The sequence below is a fragment of the Molothrus ater genome, chromosome 11 (genome assembly GCF_012460135.2).
Source record: "Molothrus ater isolate BHLD 08-10-18 breed brown headed cowbird chromosome 11, BPBGC_Mater_1.1, whole genome shotgun sequence".
Taxonomy (NCBI): Eukaryota; Metazoa; Chordata; class Aves; order Passeriformes; family Icteridae; genus Molothrus; species Molothrus ater.
The window spans coordinates 17,553,690-17,573,853 of record NC_050488.2 but is presented as its reverse complement, the minus strand read 5'-3'; positions in this window follow the sequence as shown (position 1 = coordinate 17,573,853).

The window sequence follows — 20,164 nt, the reverse complement described above, 5'->3', positions numbered from 1 at the left end:
CACCAGGCTGAAGTTCTGTCTTGGACAAAAAGTTCTCTTTTGGACAAAAAGTTGCACGCACCACTGGCTGACAGAAGAAATCGCTTCTGGCTGGACTCTCCAGAGGAACAAACCTGCTCTGGGCTTTGAGGACGAGCTCTGCTGCTGCCCTGCCTCTGTCACAGCTCAGTGCTGGCCCTCAGGAAACTCCTCTCCTGCTCTGACATCCCCTTTGCCTCAGCCACGTCATTGGCTTCCCCCTGCTTCCTCAGCCCCAAGGTCAAGTCTGCTGCTCTTGGTCTAAAGGGTTTTTTGTCATATTTATTAGGTGTTTGCATGTGTCTACCACTCAGCCTTTGAAGATGTCCTCTCCCCTACCTGAGTCTGGTTTGTTCATTTCCACAGTTATTGGTTGTATTTGGGTATTATCTGAGGCTGAATGCTGTAGTTGTTAATTTGGGCTTCAAAAATAAACTCAGATATTGCAGAACACTGAGGGAAGCAAGGGCTGAGTACATTGGCTCATGACCCCTTCCCAGCCAGGCTGGGCTGGCAAATGTCCCTTAACTGCAGAGAACAAGTTGTGTGCACTCTTATCCTGCCATAAAAACAAAGGACTCTTCTTTCCAAGTGATAAAGCCTGGGGTTCACAGTTTCTAGCTGAAACAGACCGACAGCTTTCATCCTTTTTACTGCACTTCTTCAAAACTCTTGCAATTTTCACTACTCAGCATTTTATTGCAGTGTCCTGTGCTGCTGACCTGGGCCGCTGCTGCTCTTTGTGTCCCCTGACAAAGCCCACAGGGTGCTCTGGTGTTTATCTTGCACTGACTTCATCCAGCTTGTCAGGTGTCTCCCATCTGCTTTCCAGGGCCTCTTCCTTATGGGTGCCACCACTTACCTGCTTAAATATCTCCCAAATGCTCATTTTAAGTAGAAGAATGCTAATCCAGAGCAGATGCCTGAGTGCATCTTGGAGAGCATTGCTCGTGGCTGCGGTGCTGTCATCGCTCTGCTCCTTTCCCCTCACTCATGTGGTGGCCACCTGGAGCTGCTGGTAACACACCAAGGGCTTCCTCCCACCTCCAAAACCCAACTTCTGTCTTTGTTCTGCACCTCATGAGGTTTCTTCCCATGATCCAGAGCCTTGCGTGTGCGTGGGGGCCACACAGACCCATCTCCCTGTGTCTCTGTGTGAGCACCAGGGCAAACCTGGCTCCTTTCTAAAGCCTGAGAAGTGTGTTGTGGCGAGGTTCTGCTGCTGTGGCGAGGTTCTGCTGCTGTGGCAAGGTTCTGCTGGCTGTGTCTGCAGCTGTGTCTGCTTTGCTGACTCTCATCTAAACAGAGCTGACATTGCCTGACCCATCTCTCAACCCCTCAAGCATGAAGAAGCCAGGATTTCTTGTGTGGCCCTTAGCTTTACACCTCTTCCTCAGAGTTCAGCTTCTGGAATGGTCCTTCCTTGCCTGTGCAGCTCTGGGATTGTTGGCACGAGTGAAATTTCAGCCAGTACCAAGGAAAAGATCTTGGGGAAGGTGGGAAGCCACACGTACCCAGTGTAACAACACGGGAACAGCTTTTCAAAAGATGCAGGTGGGAGCCCAGGCCCTCCAGGGCCAGGAGCAAATGACAGATATTGAAGCTGCTTTTTACAAAATGAGCTGGCTTTTATTTATTATTGTAGCTGCTGTAAGTCAAGAGGAAGGCCTTGAGTTTTTAATCTATATATTGGTTTGCTCTGCTGCCTTGTGCAGACCCATAAGGAGGGTGGAAACTTGCTCCCTGCTCCATCCTGATGGCTCTGCTGTCTCAGCAATGATTACATTCTTCCCTGAAGAAAGCAGAGGGAGGAGAAGAAGCTTTATAGGGAGAAGAGAGGTTTTATATAGAAACATCTCTTCCCACTCTCCTGTTAATATCCATCAGATTCAGGGGGGCAAATTGGATGCAACAAAAATGTCTCAGAACTGTAAGAGACTGTTTGGATGAATCTTTCATGTCAGAGCTATGGTTTTTGTCTTGCATGAACATCTGTGATACTTCTGAGTGTGGTGTGTCTCTCCTGAAAACAGCAGAGTGCAGTGACATCTCGGGCCAGTGCTAATGTTAAGAGCTGTGGGTAGGTACTGTTTTATCAGATGTTTCTTTGTAGACAGAAGTCCAAGAAAAGCCAGGATTTTGCAATGCAAGCAGAGATCTGAGCCTGTCCCAGCTCCAGGTCCAGCAGGAGCCAGGGGAACCTTAAACTAGGAAAGGCAGCAAAGTGACACAGCACTGTTGTTGGGAGTCCAGTCCCCAGCGGCCTGCCTGAACCTCTCCTGGGAAACTCCTGCATCCCACAAAGCCAAAAGAAGGTCAAAACCCACCTGAAAGCAACATAACTTCATTATTCCAAGTTCACAGGTGATAAATTTGGCTTCCTTGGCCAGATGTGGGATATATTCAGAGTCGTCTTTACCCAGAGAGACACTGGTGCTCTTGTTCTGGGCAGAACCTCACGTCACACCCTCCTTTGCAGCCTCCTGGTCCAGCAGCTGGCTCATGCCTGTGACTCCTTGGTCAGGGGTGCCACCTCCATCATGAATGATGAGTGCTGGGAAGTGTCAAATGAGACTTCAGTGCAGGGAAGAAAAACATGCAGCTGGAAAATGAGTCAGAAGGACTTTTCACCAAGGAAAAAGCTCTCTGTGGCTGGGTCTCCTCCCCAGCTCCAAGCTGCTGAGCTTCCTCAGCATCACTCTCCAACCCTCTCTCTCCTCTGTGCTAATTTGCAGCCCTGTTGCTTACATCTTTGCACACACCATCTCATGTGGCCAGAGATCCCCCAGCAGCCTTGATTTTCCTCTGGCCCATCATATGGGAGAAATTTAAGAAAGCTTAAGTGGATTTTGTTTGTTTATTCTGCACCTCGGCCATCAGAGACTGCCAGTGCCAGGGTGTGAATTACAGTAAGATAAATAAATGCACTAATTGCTGCTGCTTTATATTGGAAGTCATTCTTGCTTATGAAAACATCTCAAAAGGTGCAGAAAGGAGGCACATCCGCTCCAGACCAGGCAAATCCACTGTCTTAATGAACATTAACACAGGCTGCTCAAAACCCACCCTGAACCAGGTGAAGTTCCCACTCCCACTGGGCTCTGAGCTTGGGGTAAAGCTCATGATGTTCATCTTATTGCAAGCCCAGGATTGTTGGTGGAATAGTGTGAATAGCAACAGAGGAAGAGCAGAACAAGGGAGAGGAAACTCAAGTTTATGCCGTGAAGGAATTCACACCCACTGGAGTTGTGTGCATGGCTGTAACCACGTTCTGCTGCAGCCCCTGAGCCAAAAAATTGACACAAAAAGAAAAGATGGGGTGTGTAGGGGGGGGAGGGGAAATGTTAATCACCATCTTTCCTTTCCTATAAATGTGTTAATGGTTTAGTAAGTGTTTCCAAAAATGTCTGTGTTGGGATTAAAATAGAAGCCACGGCCAAGTTTAAAATGAGCTCTTGGATGGGGAGCAGGCAGGAGGGTAAATCCTGGTGATCCCATCCCAGGCAGAGGGAAATGTGCATGTCCAGCACAGGAGGATGGAGAGGGTGAAGTGTTTGTGCTGGGAACTTTCTGCTGGCTCTTTGGGGAACTTGGTCATCCCAGCAAGTGGGAACAGGGTTCCACATAAGCAAAACCTACCACGTACCAAAGCATGTGAGGGTTGCCATGGAAATCAGGAGTTGTTACTGAAAAAGCAGGAAAATCATGAATGATCTGGAAAACCATGGATTTTTGGAGCTTCCTGTCCTCTGCTCTGTAAAAGCCCACCCCAGACTGTTGAATTCCTTTCTGGGAGGATGCTTGTCCCTGCTGCAGCTGCACAGGACAGCAGGCTGTACATGCATTTATGGGGGCACATAACCCCCACTTTTCATTGCAGCTCTGGGCTCTGGCCCCTGACTGGTCCAGAGGAGGAGGCAGGGCCAGGGCATGGAAATTACCTGGGAAGCCTCTGCCATGGGTCACAGCAGGATGTGACAAACCCCAGGCAGAAAACCCCCCGAATCATCCATGGGTATCTCATCTGGAAGGCTGTTCCCAGGGAAGAGAATGAACTGGGCAGAGTCTCCATAATTCACCAGCAGCTGGTGGAGGATGCCCTCCATGTAAAGGCTGGGATGGGGGTGTAACTTGCCAGAGGATCTGGGAAAACACTCCTGTTCCCAGTATCCACAGCATTCAGAGACTCACACCCATGGTGAGCAGGAAAGACTCAGGAACTGGCTCCAGGACAGATCAGATGGAAGCCATTCCTAAATGAACGTAATGATGTATGGAAGTAAAATGTTATTTTGGAACTAAAAGTTTAAATATATATAACAGTAACGAAGGCAGGAGCTCTGCCTTGGGAATGCCAGCACACTTGCTGCTTCCAAGGTTTTATTTTAAAGTCAGGATACTGGAAATGCTGTTCAGCATGTTTCCAATGAGCTGCTAGGCCCCCTGGAAGTGCTAAGGCCATGTTTACTGAGGAGCTGCATGGTAGGTCCTGCTGGAGGCTGCTTGGGAGCTACTGACAGACCCAGGGTTTCACTTTCGGCAGTTGGGTGGCTGAACTCTGTGCAAAGCCATACAAAGGACAGAGCCTGGAGGATGAGGAGGTTTCTCCTTTCTGGGCAATAATGGGAGCAAAAGCCCTGGAAGCACTGACTGCACCTGCAGCTGTCCCACTGCCCCACTCTGCCAGTGCCCCTGGGACAGGAGTGTCCCTGTTCTGGTCCATTCCAGGGGCTCTGTTGCCTTCCTTGGCCCTGCAGGGCAATGTCCCAGCCCCTCTCAGCCCCTCACTGCTTCTGCTGCAGCAGCTCAGAGGTTTGTCTGGGTAGGACACACCTACAGCGATGGATCCATTGATCCTACAGTGCTGCTGAGATATTTTTGTTGTTGTTGTTGTGTTTAACTTTCTGCTGTTGACTTCCGCCTGTGGGCTTGTAAACTCAAGCTGTCCATTTGGTACAGGTCTCAAAGCATCATCTTACAAGGAGAGAAAGAATTTTCATTTATAATCCATGAGACCTATTCAGGGATGGGCTGTCCTCCTCCTCCCTCTGCCAACAGACCTCTAAGTGAACAAACAAATGTCTGGAAATACAGGCAATTTAGCTCGGAAGGGATATCATCAGTGGGGTTCAGAGGTTAATGGGCATGGAGGATTTATAACAACCCTGGCCTATAAAAAAAGAAAGGGGGGAAAAAAAGGAAGAGGAGAAAAGAAAAAAAGGAGTGGGTAGTAATCTAGTTGACATCTATTGTTCTTTGTATAACAGCTCATCTGTATTCTATCTGGTCCAGGGTATTGCAAAGAGAATTTAAAAACACATGTGTGCAAGCACACACACACACATCCATCTATCTATCTATATATATATATGTATATGTGCACATATAAACTGAAATATAATGAGGGAAAAAGCCCCTGTAAGTTGGAACCAACAACAGCAACCCATATATCTTTATTTGCTGCCAACATCCAAGTGCTGAGCTCTCAAGGAGCCTGGATCTGTGCCATCATCTGTCCGTGTCTGATCTCTTTGGTAAATACAGCGGCTGCCAAGAGTGAGGCAAACGAAAAACGCTCGCAGATTAGAGAGAAACACATGGCAGCCACTGACCTGCTGAAATCATAAAATACGTCATGGAGTAAGGAAAGAGGGGAAACAAATCATCCTCTCAGGGACTGCCCATCTGCTCACATAAAGCCACAATCATTATTGCAAATAAATACGTTCAGACTGGAGAAGTCTGGGAATAATTTGGGGGAGGTGGGTACCTTTTTGTGTGTGTGTCTTTGGAGCCCTCTGGAAGTTTTCCTACATAAACAAGGTGAGATCATCGTCCAGAAATAGATATCTATCAATTAATTGTGTAGGGAGCAAATCCTTGTTTTATGGGTACAATTAGGAGGAAAAAAGTTCCAAGACAGGATGGGGCCATAGCATTGGAAAGGAACCCCTATGGAAATTGCAGGTCCATGTTTTTCCAGTGAAGGATGGATCAGTATTTATCATCTGAAAGACTTTGCAGTGTGAATAGTGGCTTTGGTTTTGCTATGAAGTGAAAGGATACACATCTTGCTCTGCCTTTTTATTCCCCTGATGTCCACAGGGATTTATCGAGGTATTAGATTCAATACAAGAGTCCTACTTGGGTTAGATTCTTTTTGTTGGTGGTTTTTTTTTTGGTTTTTTAGGACTTAACAGATTAAATTTGACTGGAGTCTGCTAGAGGCCTGGTGTAGTACATGTGTCTTCCAGGATTCTGGGTGAATAGGGGCTGATTCAAACATGAGGAGGAGAAGACTGAAAACGGGAGCTACTTTAGAGGTTGGTTCTCTCTTCTTCTTCTTCCCCTTTGTTCTTTTCCACCAAACTGTGCTGAAAACTTTTACTTTGAGAGTTATCCTGTGTTTGCTGGTACTCCATTCCTGCCCAAGAAAAAGTTGCAGGTACAAGGTCTTTTGTAACTCAGGAATATTTTCCTAAATATGTGCACAAGGGTGTGCAGGATGGACTGAGCCTGCAGTGGGTCTGTGACTTCCCTCGTGTTCCCACCACAGGACTCAAACCACGTGTTTTGGGTGAGGAAAAAAAACATTTGAGGATGGGATTTCCTATGGAGACCTTTGGATGCCAAAGCAGGACATCCTCACAGGTTTTCCTCATAGGAAATCCCATCCTCAAATGTTTTTTCTTCACTCAAAACATGTGGTTTGAGTCCTGTGGTGGGAACATGAGGGAAATGTGTTCTGTGCATCCTCATTTCCCATGGTAGGTGTCTGGGGAAATCAAATAAACGGATTTTGTGGGTGTTTAGCCAAGTATCTTTCTGAAATGCATTGGTCAGGCAAGGCAAAGTTTCAAAACCACCAGAACAGAGAGAAAAAGGTGGTTACAGGTTTATTCCTTCCCATCCGGGTAAGCAGCTGAGCAAGCGGTGTTGGCATCTCCAAGCTCCCCTGGACCTGATGAGTGTCTGAACACACATGGACAGACCTGAGAGGTGTTTGGTGATGGCAGAAATGCTCACCTGAGGGTGCTCTGTCCCATTGGTTTGGTTACCTGGCCATGCTCATGCTTTGGTTACCTGGCTGTGTCTGTGGTTTGGTTTCCTGGCTATGCACATGGTTTGGTTACCTGGCTGTGTCTGTGGTTTGGTTACCTGGCTGTGCTCATGGCTTGGTTTCCTGGCTGTGCTCATGGCTTGGTTTCCTGGCTGTGCTCATGCTTTGGTTACCTGGCTGTGCTTATCGCTTGGTTACCTGGCTGTGTCTGTGGTTTGGTTACCTGGCTGTGCTCATGGTTTGGTTACCTGGCCATGTCTGTGGTTTGGTTTCCTGGCTGTGTTTGTAGTTTGGTTACCTGACTGTGCTCATGCTTTGGTTACCTGACTGTGCTCATGCTTTGGTTACCTGGCTGTGCTCATGCTTTGGTAACCTGGCTGTGTCTGTGGTTTGGTTACCTGGCTGTGTTTGTAGTTTGGTTACCTGGCTGTGCTCATGCTTTCGTTACCTGGCTGTGCTCAAGTGCAGGCTGTGCCTCAGGGTGCATTTGTGCTGCTCAGGGAGGTGTCTGAAAGCCCAGGGCAGCTGCAGCCCTGTGTGAGATGTAGCCACAAATCCAACTGCTCCTATCACACTTGGCCAGTGGTTCAGGTAGGGGATCATGTGCTCAGAGCTGTTTGAACCAGGAGAAACACCAAACCATTCTGAACAGGCTTTTTCCTGATGCACCTCAACACAGCACCAAACCTGTGCACTCCAACCTCTGCTTGATGTAAACCAAAGCCCTCATTTTACCATTCAGTGATGCTAAAATCCCGGGTTTTGAGAGGCTACGTGTTCCTGGATGTTCAGCAGAGCTCTCAAGAGCCCGTGTGAAATCTGGGGCAGGATGAGAAGGAACTGGCCAGCTGCCCCTGGGCATCCTGCCAGCTCTGCCCAGTCTACTTGCTTCCCCTTGAGTGGTGATGTGAAGGAGCAGTAAAATGCTTTAAGCCCTAGGGACTAAAAAACCCCACAAATTCATAACCTACCCAGTCTTATTTCAGGGCTTCAAGAGTTAAAACAGCAGCAGTTATACCAAGAGACACTTCACTACAAGATGACTTAGCAGAGTCAGGAAGAAAATGAGGAAAAATTCCCCAGCTCTGAGTACAGGCTGGCTCTGTGACCCCTATTTTCTGGGAAAGCCAGCAGGGTACTGGAATCTTGTCACAATGTGCTAATGTATAGGTTCCTCCCCAATATCTAAAACTGAAGATTTCATGCCTGGTGCCAAGCAGCTCTAAAAGAAGGGGTTCCCATCTCTGTTGGCTGCTGCTCTTCTTATGCTGTTGTGCCTTTAAAACTGCATGAAGGATCCCAGCTTTCTGCCTTCTCTGAATTTATTTTTAATATTACTCAGCTTTCCACTCTTTGCCTTTATCTCCAGATTCCTCTGGGAGTTTTTTTTCCACGGGTAAATCCCAGTGCAGGCCACAATGTCCCCCTCTGCAGGAGATAACCTGCTGCAGTGGGTACCCAGCCATTCTTCTGCCTGATTATAAAACCAGAAGGTGTTTTAGTGTAATCTCCTGAGCATTTGTTAGCCTGTATTATTTCCCTCGGATTTATGATTATCTTTACACACTTTGCAATTATTTTCTGATCTTGTAATTCTCTTAGCTTCTCCTAATGTTCAAGCTAACCTGATGAATTACATCTCTGCTTAACCCTTTGCCTGCTGTTGGCAAGGAAAGCTGGTGGTGTCCTCTTCCTCTCTTGTCCTACAGGACTGGAATTCCTGGGTTATATTTTTAGTAGATGGCTCTTTACCAGTATTTTTTTAGTTTGTGGAATGGCGGAAATAAAATTTTTCTCTTTGACTTACTTTGTGCCAAAATTTTTATCCTTCGTGACAATAGGAATCTAGATGTATAACATGAGCTGCAATATGTCATCTTCAGAAAATAATGATCCAGCCTATTTATCATATTTTTAGTTTCCTCTTTATGGATCCCAGGGGGTGCTCTGTTTTGTTTTCCTCTGGTTTTTTGTCTTTGTTCCAAGAGCAGTGATGAAATGACATATCTTACTTATTCCCTCGAGATCCTGGGCTCGCATGCTTGCTGTGCTACAGAAGTTAAAGCTCCTCATTCCCCCAGGGAATGTTGTCTCCCAGTTGCTCAAGCCTTCATGGGGCTTTGTGCCAAACTGTGCTGGATAGCACGTTCCAGCTCTTGTGAAGCCAAGGATGGGGGTTAGAATGTTGGGATTTTGCTCCAGCCCCCCTCAGCCTTGCTCCTGGGGATGCTTCTCCCAGAGATGAAACCTCAGGTGCTGGTTCCACCTCGCCCCCCTTGCTGCTACCAAATCCAGCTGTGCTGGGGACCTTCCCTGGCTTAAAAATAATCCTGTGCTATGGTGAGGAGCAAGGATTTGATTCCAGGAAGCCCTGGAGCTGTTTTCCCTCTCCTGCCTCCCAAAACACCCTCCCAGTGCAGAAGCAGGAGAGGCGGAGGGTGGGGTGTTTGTGTAGGGGCTGCAGGAATTGCTGCAGGAGGGATTGCTCAGGACACTGCCTGCTCCCTGCCCCACACCTTCCCACCCCATCCACTCATGTCCCAGCCACAGCCTGCACCTTGCTCTGTTCATCACATCACTGAAATCAGCTGAAGTTCTGAAAAAGGGGAGAAAATTTATCCCTGTTTTTGGTGCACAGGAACATCCCAAATAGGCTTTGCCAGGAGAAGGTGTTGGTGGGATTGCACATCTGGGCTGCTTCTGTTAGAGGGGACCCAGCTCTCTGGGGAAGGCTGTGTTGCATCCTCATTTTCCTTCTTAATGGTGAGATTATTTAAGGCTGCTAACCTGAATTTTTAGGTAGCTGTTTAACCATGGTCGCTGTAAATAGAGATGAGTGCAGGCTGTCAAGGTTCATGCTGAAATGAAGCAAATCCCATTGATGTGGGGTGGTCCCAGGATGGCTGGGGAGGTGACCCTGCAGCCCACAGCACTGTGGGTTGGGTGCTGAGGTGAGGCTGCTCCAAGGCAGGAAGGGCACCATGGAATCACCATGGTTGGTGTAAGATTGATGTAAAAACCTTAGGGACCATGGAGTGCAACCATCAGCCCAGCAGAGCCAGGTCTGAGTTTCTCTCTGAGCCAGCTGCACTGAGGCTGCTGCAAGGATTGCTTGGAAACCCAAGCAGATCCTGTGTCTGCTCTCTCCTGCACCTCTTGCAGCCCCTTTGGGTGGTTTGAGGGAATGCTGATCCCATGCCAGATCACATGCTGATGAAACATGTTGGGCTGTTATGAAAATCACTGCATTGTAAAGCATAACATTGGCAAAGGTTCTGTTCTTTAAAAGTGCATCCTGGAGAAATGATATGTCTCACTTCAGCTGGGAGCAAAATCTTGCTTTGAGCCCCCAGCAATTTCAGCACGTTCCCTTTCCCATATGGTTGTGGTGGGAAAGGGAAGCAGGCCAGAAATGTGGATCTGTGCTGTCCTCCTGTCCTGAAGCTGGGCAGGAATCAGACTCTTGCTTCCTCTGTGTTAAAGGAGGTGACCTTGCTCTGCTGAAGGGTTTAGGGCTGCTGGGTTGATGTGTGGCCATACACAAAACCAATGTCCTTCCTGTGCAAACAGAATGATTTCTGCTTGAAACAAAAATTAAATACATTTCTGTATCAGATGACAGACCCCAGGATATACGTGTAGGTTCAGGGACCTCTTTGGTCTTCCAGCCATGTAGGAAAAGGCATCGTGTGCTCTTCAGAAACATCTGATGGCAAAACAGCAAAAGCACCACGTGGAGCTGGATCAGGGAACTCTCCCCTGCTGCTGGAGTGAAGTGATGGCCACCTCTGCCAAAAGCAGGGACAAACTCATGGCACTGAGGGCTGGGGCAGCAGCAGAGCAGGAGGACTTGGATTTGGTTACCTGGCTGTGCCTGAGCTCTGAGTTCTGCTGTGCCAAAGTCAGGAGGGGATGCCCTTCTGTGCATGCTAATATGCATTAATAACCTCATTAGCCATGGAGGCACTCGATAGACAAAGCTCCTCCTTCATTCTCTAAGAGAATTTCAAGATTTGAGGGTAAATCGAGGATTAGGAGGCCTTTCAAAGGCTTAGGGAAGCGTTTTGTGTGGCTGGGATTAAATTACATTTTTATCAGGCTGTAGAAATGGGCTCTACTTCCACCTCCCAGTGTGTGACTGGCCGGGCTGGCGTGGGGCTGAGTCCCACTGGGAGCACCAGCCCAACCCTGAGCTCAGGATATCCCACCCCAGTGCTGATTGGGGCTGAGCTAAAGAAACCCTCTGGAGCTGGGGAAGGGAGCATTTAACCATCCTCTGCCTCCAGCCCAGCCCAAACACCCTCAGCTGCTGCACCCTGCACATGAGGCAGTGCCTGCTCTGGTGGTTATCCAAAACCAAGGACTTTGGCACCAAAGAGCACCCAAAATTCAGGGAACACCTGTATATCTACACTCTGGCAAATCCTTAGGATTCTCCTAAAGAAAAGGCCATTGGTCTGTGCCAAATAATTAATTATAAGGAGTCTGCAACCCTGCTAACCCTGTTTTATTTCCTCTGACATTGCTTCGCTGAATTTGGCAGAGGATGTCCCATTTGTTTTGGTGAGAGCAGTAAAGACAGACTGGATCACTCTAGGAACATCTCTTAGGAGAATTTAATCACTCTAAAAAGCAGAGGCCAGTACTGTGCCTGCAGAGCAGCTGGTCACAGAGCTGTCCTGATGGGACAACACTATAATATCAGCAATAACAACACCAGAAGCCAGAGCAGCTCCCTTGGCTGTGGGTGAAATCCCCTGCCTGTGGACAGGGCACAGCTGTAATCATGCCAATTGCTCTCTTTATTTTAAGCTGTGTGGTTTAACATTGTCTTTACAATTGGGCTTTGTCATGGTAAAAAACAGGTTAGAGGTGCACCTGGGGATTGGGTGGTAAATCTGTGCCTGCCTTGAGGGAGGGGGAGAGATTAGCTGACCTGACAGTGGCTGTGTGCACGTGTGTGTGTGTGTGTGTGTGTGTGTGTATATATTTATTTATATGTACAGATATCCAAAGAAGAAGGCTCTGGCCACTTTCCATGCCCTTTGACCAAGGGCTGTGCTATTTCAAGCAAATTGGAGCATGAGACCAATAGAACAAACTGCCATTTGCTTTAGCAAACATTTGCAGAAGCAGAAACCAGGCTCAGTTTCTTGATGCAACAGAATATAACCCCACATACCGAGGGGAGGGGAAGGAACCTTAGAGCTGAGCCCCCGTGGCAGGGAGGGGAACTTTGGGCTTTGCAGTGATGTAAAAGCCCATTTTTGAAAAATCACAGCTCATTCACATTAGGGCTTTGGACAGGTGTTAAAATCCTTACCACAGCCCATCTTGTGCATCTGTGTAGCTGGTCTGGGTTTGCCTGCATGGGCCACCTGTCTCTTCAGATCTAACTTTACTCTTTGCTTACGTTTCCCTAAACGCCTTGGGCAAACAAATGTAGTTCTCTTAATGAAAAATGCATATATTTTGGTTAAATGGATCTTGCTGTCACTGCTTTGCTGCCTTCCCCTCAGTCAGGGCTTGCTAACAGGCTGGGCTCCACACATGTGCTGAATCTATCATCTGTCACCAGTGTGCACCGAGGCATGTAAGGACCCTGCTTTAACTCTATTTCCTAGCAACCAGAGGAAACCATCACACACACCACTATTTTTCCTCTGTCAGCAGGATTGCTCCAATTTATGTAACCTACAAAATGTGTGTTATCACCACAATAAACCATATATTCCAAGGTGTTATTTACAGCCAGATAATCACCAGCCCTGCAGGCCTGGTGCCTGATATGTCCCTGCTTGGGACCTCAGTTCTTTGGAATCCCCATAGAAATGTCATCCAGGCCTTCTCTGACAATGGCACTGAGCACTTAATTATTGAGGAAGATATCAAATGGTGTGTGGTATGCTGGAGTACTAAAAAATAGCTGAAACCAAGTGGTGCTGGAGGGTCTTCATTTGCAGGCCATGAAGGAGTAGGTGTAACTGTGAATAACCAGGTGGGATGTGTCCAAAGGGGCTGCTGGTGAAGCTTAGCTCTCAAAAATGAGAGAGATGGAAGCATGGAGGGGCAAATTCATTGTAGGGAATGTCTAGAAACAAGGTTTGTTGGTGACCAGCCCCGCTGCTGGATACCTGTGCTGCTATGAGGCTGAAGGGATGGGGCATCACTCCAGGGCAGGAGCATCTCTGCATGGGCTGCTCTGCAAAAAAATGAGGTGTTAAATTCCTTGGGGAATTTGTCTCTTGTGGTGTCCCAGCACCCCATCCTGCTGGGTGGCCCCTCTGCCGTGGTGGAGTCAGCGGAAGCCTGGGTAGGAGCGGGTGCCACCTGCCAGCGCAGGATGCTGATCCAATTAACTTTTCTAGAAGAAAAAGGGCTTCTGGCTCTTTGGCGCATTTGCAAATCACAAGAAGCAAATGATTCAATCAACAGATGAATATCAAGCAACCTCAGTGAGCGGCTTCTGCATCATGAGCCTGTTTAACAGCAGATTGAGCTGCAGATTAGTGAGACATTAGAGCACAGTGTGATGCATCACGGCGTAAATGGGAAGGCTGAAATCAGCACGAGTTTCCTGGAGAGCTGCTTTATTTTCCTGTAATGCCAAGCCCATTATAGCCCAAAGGTTCTTAAATAACTCTTCTTGCAATAGATAATAATACAGACTATGGAAGGAAATTAGGGAATACAAAAGGAGTTAGAGCTGTGGTGAAGGAAACATCATTTGCAGAGGGTTCAATGGACTGGGAAAGCTGTGCAGCAGGAGGGGATCAGAAACTCATAGGGGCTCATAATATGAGGCTTGCCATGGTCTAATCCAGAGCCAGGGTGTCCCATGGGACACCTGCTTGGATCAAACACCCTCCCAACACCCAACACTTTCTTCCCAGTGTGAGGAGACTCACTCAGCATAGCTGAATCCACATCAAGCCTCCACAGCAACTGTGATAATGATGATGTAGGGGGAGTATCACACCAGTTTTAGGTCTGAGGCTCACAGAGGAGCTGGCAGTGCCAGCCTGACCCTTCAGAATGCCTGTGCTGGGTTTTTGGGTTGTGACAGTGAAGCAGACACTGCTCGCACCGTGAGTGTGAGGGATGCCTCACCTTCAGGATGCATAAAGGCACCCATTGCATCAGTTAAACAGGAGTGTGGCAGGCTGGGGAGCTTTTGTTTGCTCATTTGTTAGCTGTTCAACCCAAAATAGCAGAGCCTATTTACACATGTAGCTTATTATTTGAAAGTAGGCAGCATGATGCATAATGCGGCCTCCCAGTTAGAGCAGAGCGTCATGATCATGACAAACAAGCCCAGGAACGTAAGGTAATGCTTGTTTTTCTTGGCTACCTCCCTACTGAGGTGGCAGCTCTGCCAGCTGAAAGAGAAGCAAAGTGCAGAAGAGGTGCTGACACACGTCCCTGGCACGCTGCTGGCCTTGGAGAGGCCTGGCTGGCTCTGGTGCTGCTGGCTGTGACCGCCCTGTGAGCGAGGTGTGCACAAAGCCTGCTCCAAACCCCAGCAGCCAGGGCTGTCAGGGGAAGCTCTGGCAGGTCTCTGAGGTCTGCAGGGTGGTGGTGGGCAGCACTCACCCTCCCCTTACAGGTCCTTTCCCCAGTGCTGGGGGTGTGTGTGCAAGGAGCTTTGTGGTGACCTGGGAAGGGGAAGCGAGCAGCTTAAGAATAACGACCTGAGAAGCAAAAAAAACCCCACAGGAATTTTTTTAGCTCTCAGCAGCTCCTGCTGTGATTCAGCATGTGGCCTGTGCATGGCTGACTCAGCCTGGCTGAGGGTGCCATGCAGGGATGGTGGGGATGGTGCAGAGTCACTGGAGTTCCCCTGGCCCCTTCAGAAGTTCTGCTCCAATGAACTCCTTTAGCTGGAGCTGAGTTACACCAGATCTTGGCAGCAAGGCTGGTGTAAGAAATTGCACTAGTGGGAATAAGGCAGAAAATGTGATTTAAACTGGTTCAGATCTGTGTGTCTGTGTCCAGAGAGTGCAGCAGAGCAACCTGGTGTGAATTAACTCTGTGTCCAGGCAGTGCCTGGCACTGAAGGGTGGAGAGCCACCATCTGAGCAGATACAAATTGGGCACCTTTGAGGGTCAGGTAGGAGCCAGATGGGAAGCATCAGCAGGAAGGGGTGGTTTGCCTGAGTAGAATGGGCACAGCTGGAGGAGGAGAAGGGAAGAGGGCAGCTCTCAGTGTCCTGCCAGCCCAAACCTGTTTCCTTGTGGATCTGTGGATGCCTCTGCCTGTAGCATAGGTGAGAAGGATGAGGAGTGGCTGTAAAGGAACTCCAGGCAGGGTGCTCACACCCTGGTGTTGGAGGACATGACTGTGACAAAAAGCACCTCTTTGTCCTCATGTAAACCTCATTCTTTGGCCAAAAAACGCCCCCAGCATCAGCTCTTTGCTCTGTTGGGGGGAGGCAGTGTTAGGCTGGATATCAGGAAAAGGGTGGCATGGACCAGGCTCCCCAGGGCAGTGGTCACTGTCTCAAAGCTCCCAGAGCTCCAGGAGCATTTGGACAGCACTCTCAGGGGTCATGGTGTGATTCTTTGGGATGACCAGTGCAGGGCCAGGAGCCCCATTTGATGATCCTCGTGGGTCTCTTCCAACTCAGGATATTCTAGGATTCTAACCTCTTTTCTTTAAACACTCTCCAGGACATGATGTGGAGTTTCTCCATATTTTCTTACCCCTTCAGCCTCGCTGCACTAAATCAAGAGACTGTTTTGGCACACCATGCATTTTAAGTACTCTGGGGTGGTTCAGGGGGTTTTGGAGGCTTTCCTTGCTTCTCCCTTACAAAGTCCAGGTGCCAAGGCTGGTGTGGGTGCCTGATGAAAGCCAAGGGGCTCCTCGGTGCCCACAGCATTTTCTGCTCCGTGCTCTTTGCCACTGAGTGATTTCAGCGTGTAACAGCATTACCGGGGCTTTGGCTTTGTTGAAACAGTTGCAGCAAATTAAACTTTCTCCGGGGCCATGGGAGCATGTGTGTGCTTGGAGCCAGCCGGGATCTGCCCCGCTCCCGGGCTGCTCTCCAGCCCCTCGGAGCTCTCCGTGGTTGGACCGATTCCCTGAAGGATTCATTTTCCTCTGGTTACAGCTCAGCTCAGTTTCCCTCAGGCTTTGGTAGATGAAGCTGGGCTGCTCTTAGTGCAGAGGCTGCTGAGAGCAGAGGGAATCCCTCTCCCTCCTCTCCTGCCTTGCAGCTCTCACTCCAGTGGAATGTCCCTTTCTGCTGGCTGCTGCAGCCATGGGGCAGGTCCAGCCCTCAGGGAGTGATTTACACACTGTGATTCTGGGGAAAATCGTGTTTTAAACTGCCAGCTGAGCCGGCTGGCTCTGTAGAGAGCCCAGAAATGCATGGAATAGCTCTGGAATGTGCTGCAGCCCCACCTGTGCCAGGCTGCACTCTGCTTTGGGGCAGGGCAAATAGAATATATCTTCCTTATAGAATATATCTTCCTTTATGCTTTAACTGCATTTCCTTTTCCTCCCACAAGCACAGCACAATCCAGATCCCCCCGAGGACTTTCACAAACCCTTCCAAGGAGGGAAGGATCAGCAAGGCAAAGTTTGCTGTGAGCTCCACACATATTTTGAAGTGTTTCCATCTTGCGCCGATACCCATCTGTGTATTTCTGTGTAAGCATCTTCAAATCGAAGCTCTGATGTGCTAAAATATGTCCTAGACAGTTTTGATGAGACAAGACACTCCCAGATATGCATGTTGATGGTCGGCTGACTCCCAAATTCCTGCAGTATGGGTAACCTGGGTGCAGAAAAGAGTCACCCCCAAGTGCTCTTGGTACAGGGCACAAAGCTGCTCTTCCCATCTGGACAGGGCTCACTAAGGTGAAAAACACTCTCTTGATTACATTTTTTCTCTCCAGTATGATATTTTCAAAGAAAGGCTGCATTTATTGTCTTCTATTCAGGACTCTATTTTACTAAACCCAGGTGACCAATGTATATGAGAAGGGTTCCCTTAAAATTCCCTGAAGTTCCTGAGGTGACATCTGTAGGTGGCTGGGATTTGGTCATCCCCACTGCCCAAGCTATCCCATGATCCTGCCCCTCCCAGCCTTCCATGAGAGCAGCAGGGGTAGGAAGTGAGGACCAGATAATTCCCTTTGGTGTTTACTTCCTCAGGCCACGCTTTGTCCAATATCCAAAATGACCCAGCAATATGAATAAAAGTATTCAGATTCAATCCATTTCCAACTGGGTATCATGGACCAGGTCTCTGAAGGTATTTAGGGGACTGAGTGATCTGAATTTGATCTGGGTCCATGTTTCTGACCAAAGTCACTTTAATTAGGAAAAAATAGCCCACAGTTGTAACAAGTTTTAAAAGTGAAATTAATTTTTATGCAACACCTGGCCTTTGCAATATCTGCGTCCCTCACACCACTCCTACATGGATTACCAATGCTACACAGGTGCCACGCAGACTCTCTGCATCTGAGCATCTGTCACAAGCTGTTTGTCATTGGCTGTGTGCTCCTGATGCTGCCTGTCCTCTGCTAAGCCTAAGGTGTTTCAGTGCTGATTCAACGTGTCAGTTCTTCTGAGCTGTGTCAGGAGCATGGGGAGCACAGTGCAGGGTGCTCAGTTTGGGAAGGGCTGGAGCTGATGCTAAGCTAAGAGCTTGTGGAGGCTTCAGTCATTCAGGATGCTCTTACAGGTGCCTCTCGTGGACAACCAGCCTCCACCATCTTCCTAATTATGGGCATTTGCCTTTGTTTTGCCTGCTCCCTACTTATTTCAGAAATGGGTTGTTTATAAACAACAACTTTTGTATCCCTGCTTAGCTCAGGGGGTGTGGTTTGAGCTGCTGCTATGGTCCTTGCTTGGCTGTGAGCATTCCTTCACATCCTTCCCCAGACAGGAGGAGACTGCTGGCAGCTGGGGCAAGGGGAAGGTGTATTCAGGAGCACAAGCAGAGCTCTGTCCCGGGCAGGAGCACTTGGTAACCATTTGTTTTACCTCCATGTGCACCAGGCATGCAAGAACCGGGGTTGCAGACAGCTCTGGGTGTAACGTGGGATTTCTGTGAGCAGATCTGCTCGAGCCTTTGAACACCAAAGCACATCCTTGTACCTGCATGTTTGTGTGCAAGATATAAGCTGAAACCCTTGGGTGATTCACGGGCTCATCCTGTGCAGCAGTGACTCCTCCAGCAGACACACAATGATTCCTGGAGGTCCTTCCCAAACCCGACTTGTTAGTCTTGCTCCAGTCTCTCTCTGTTTTTGCTGCTGCTGCTGTTGTTGTTGTTAATAAGTAGCCTGTGAAACCCTGGGAGGCAAATAAATATTTTGGTGGAGTTGGGCCGAGGAACCTTTCTTTATTTCCATGGTAACTACTTCCACTGTTTTGGGAAGCGCATTTTCCAGGCAGCGGATTTGTCGGCCTCGCTGTGCCAGGGGTGGACGACAGGGCAGGTGCAGATAACGCCTTGACAGGAATGGTGTCGGTGCCCTGCGCTGCCCCCGGGCTGCCCGGGGGTCACATCCCCGTCTGTCCCTGCCGGGGTCCTGCGTGGCAGCGCTCGGCAGGGAGATGGAGCCGGGCCGGGCGGTGTTTGGGGCTGGCGCTCCCTGCAAGCGCCTCCGGCTGCTCTGCAGCAGCGATGGCAGCCGGGAATTCTGTGCCGAGGAAGGCTTTTGATCGGAGTATGAGCAGGAATGATGCGGCAGCCGGGAATTCTGTGCCTCGGGAGGCTTTTGCTCGCAGTTTAAGCAGCAGCGATGCGGCGCGGGCGGCCGTGCCCCGCAGCGGAGCCCGCACAGCTCCATCCCCTTCCCCCGGCTCTTCCCTCCTGCGGGGTCGGGGTCCTGCCGCTGGTGGCTCCTGTCCTCTCCTGCTGACACCTCCCAGCTGGTGGATGTTCATAATTGTGGCTTATTCCCCTTGCTGGAGGCTCACCAGAGTGGATTATTTTACATGAGCTCCATACGCAATTTGCCGGCAAATGAGGTGCAGCCACCTCTTGTGTGGACCTGAAAGCCTCCGAGCTGAGAGGGAGAAATGATGAAGCTGGTGGGTGAGAGTGCAAGGGAAGCTGCATGTGGGAGGGAAAGGAGAGGCAGAGCAAGGGCATCTTCCTGCCGGGAGCAGCCCTGCTCCCCTGGCAGCTGTGCTGCACATTGGCCGCTGTCGAATTCGAGCGGGGAAAAGGCAGCTTGGTTTCACAACCACCGTGTTTCCCTTGGTCGCTTATACATTTCTTTCCCCTCCCTGCCTCCAGGGCGGCTGCCTGATGACTGGGAGGACCTTAGCCCCACCCAGGGAACCCCATCAAGCTCTGTGCAGTGAGTTTTTGGAGCCTTGCACTGCAGCCTCCTGGCCTGACTTTCTCCAGCCACAGCTGGCTCCACGCTGAGTTGCAAATCAAATTTAGAATGGAAAGGCTCAGGTTTAGAGCCTTGAAATATATTGGTGCAGTGTCTGGGCTGTAATAGGCAAAGTGCTCTGCCCTGTGGGAGATGGGCACGCAGGGAGGGTATGGACACTCATCCTGCTGGGTCCCTGATGTTTCTGACCTCTACAAGGGAAAGCTGAGCAAATATGGGATCCCTAAGTTTGGAGAGCCTTAATAAATGTAGGGGAAAAGAGGATTAGCTTGATAAAATCAAAGCAGGATTTTCTTCAGCTAAAATGGAGACAAAAATATTAGTCTTGTATCAAATCAAAAGTTTCATTTGACCTGGAGCAAGGTTGTTCCTTCTTTTCAATCCTAATTTACCTTCCTGTTAAAACCTTTTAAAATTCAGCTTTATCATAAAATCACAATTTAATTTAGAAATGAGCAATTTAATTTTGAAAGAGACTCTCAGAAATTTCAGACTTGGTTGTCAGAAACTTTGTCACAAAGGAGGGATTTCTGTTCTCAAGTGGGCAGACCTTTGTGCTCATCCATTAACTTTCCCTGTAACAGAGCCCATGGGGTTTTCACTTCTTGCTGTGTTTGTGGCTCTGCCAAAAATAACAATACTCACAGCAAAAATGTCTGGTGCTGGACCTGAGCATGATCCCAAAAACAGGGAGTGTGCAAGTTCAGGGATCTCATC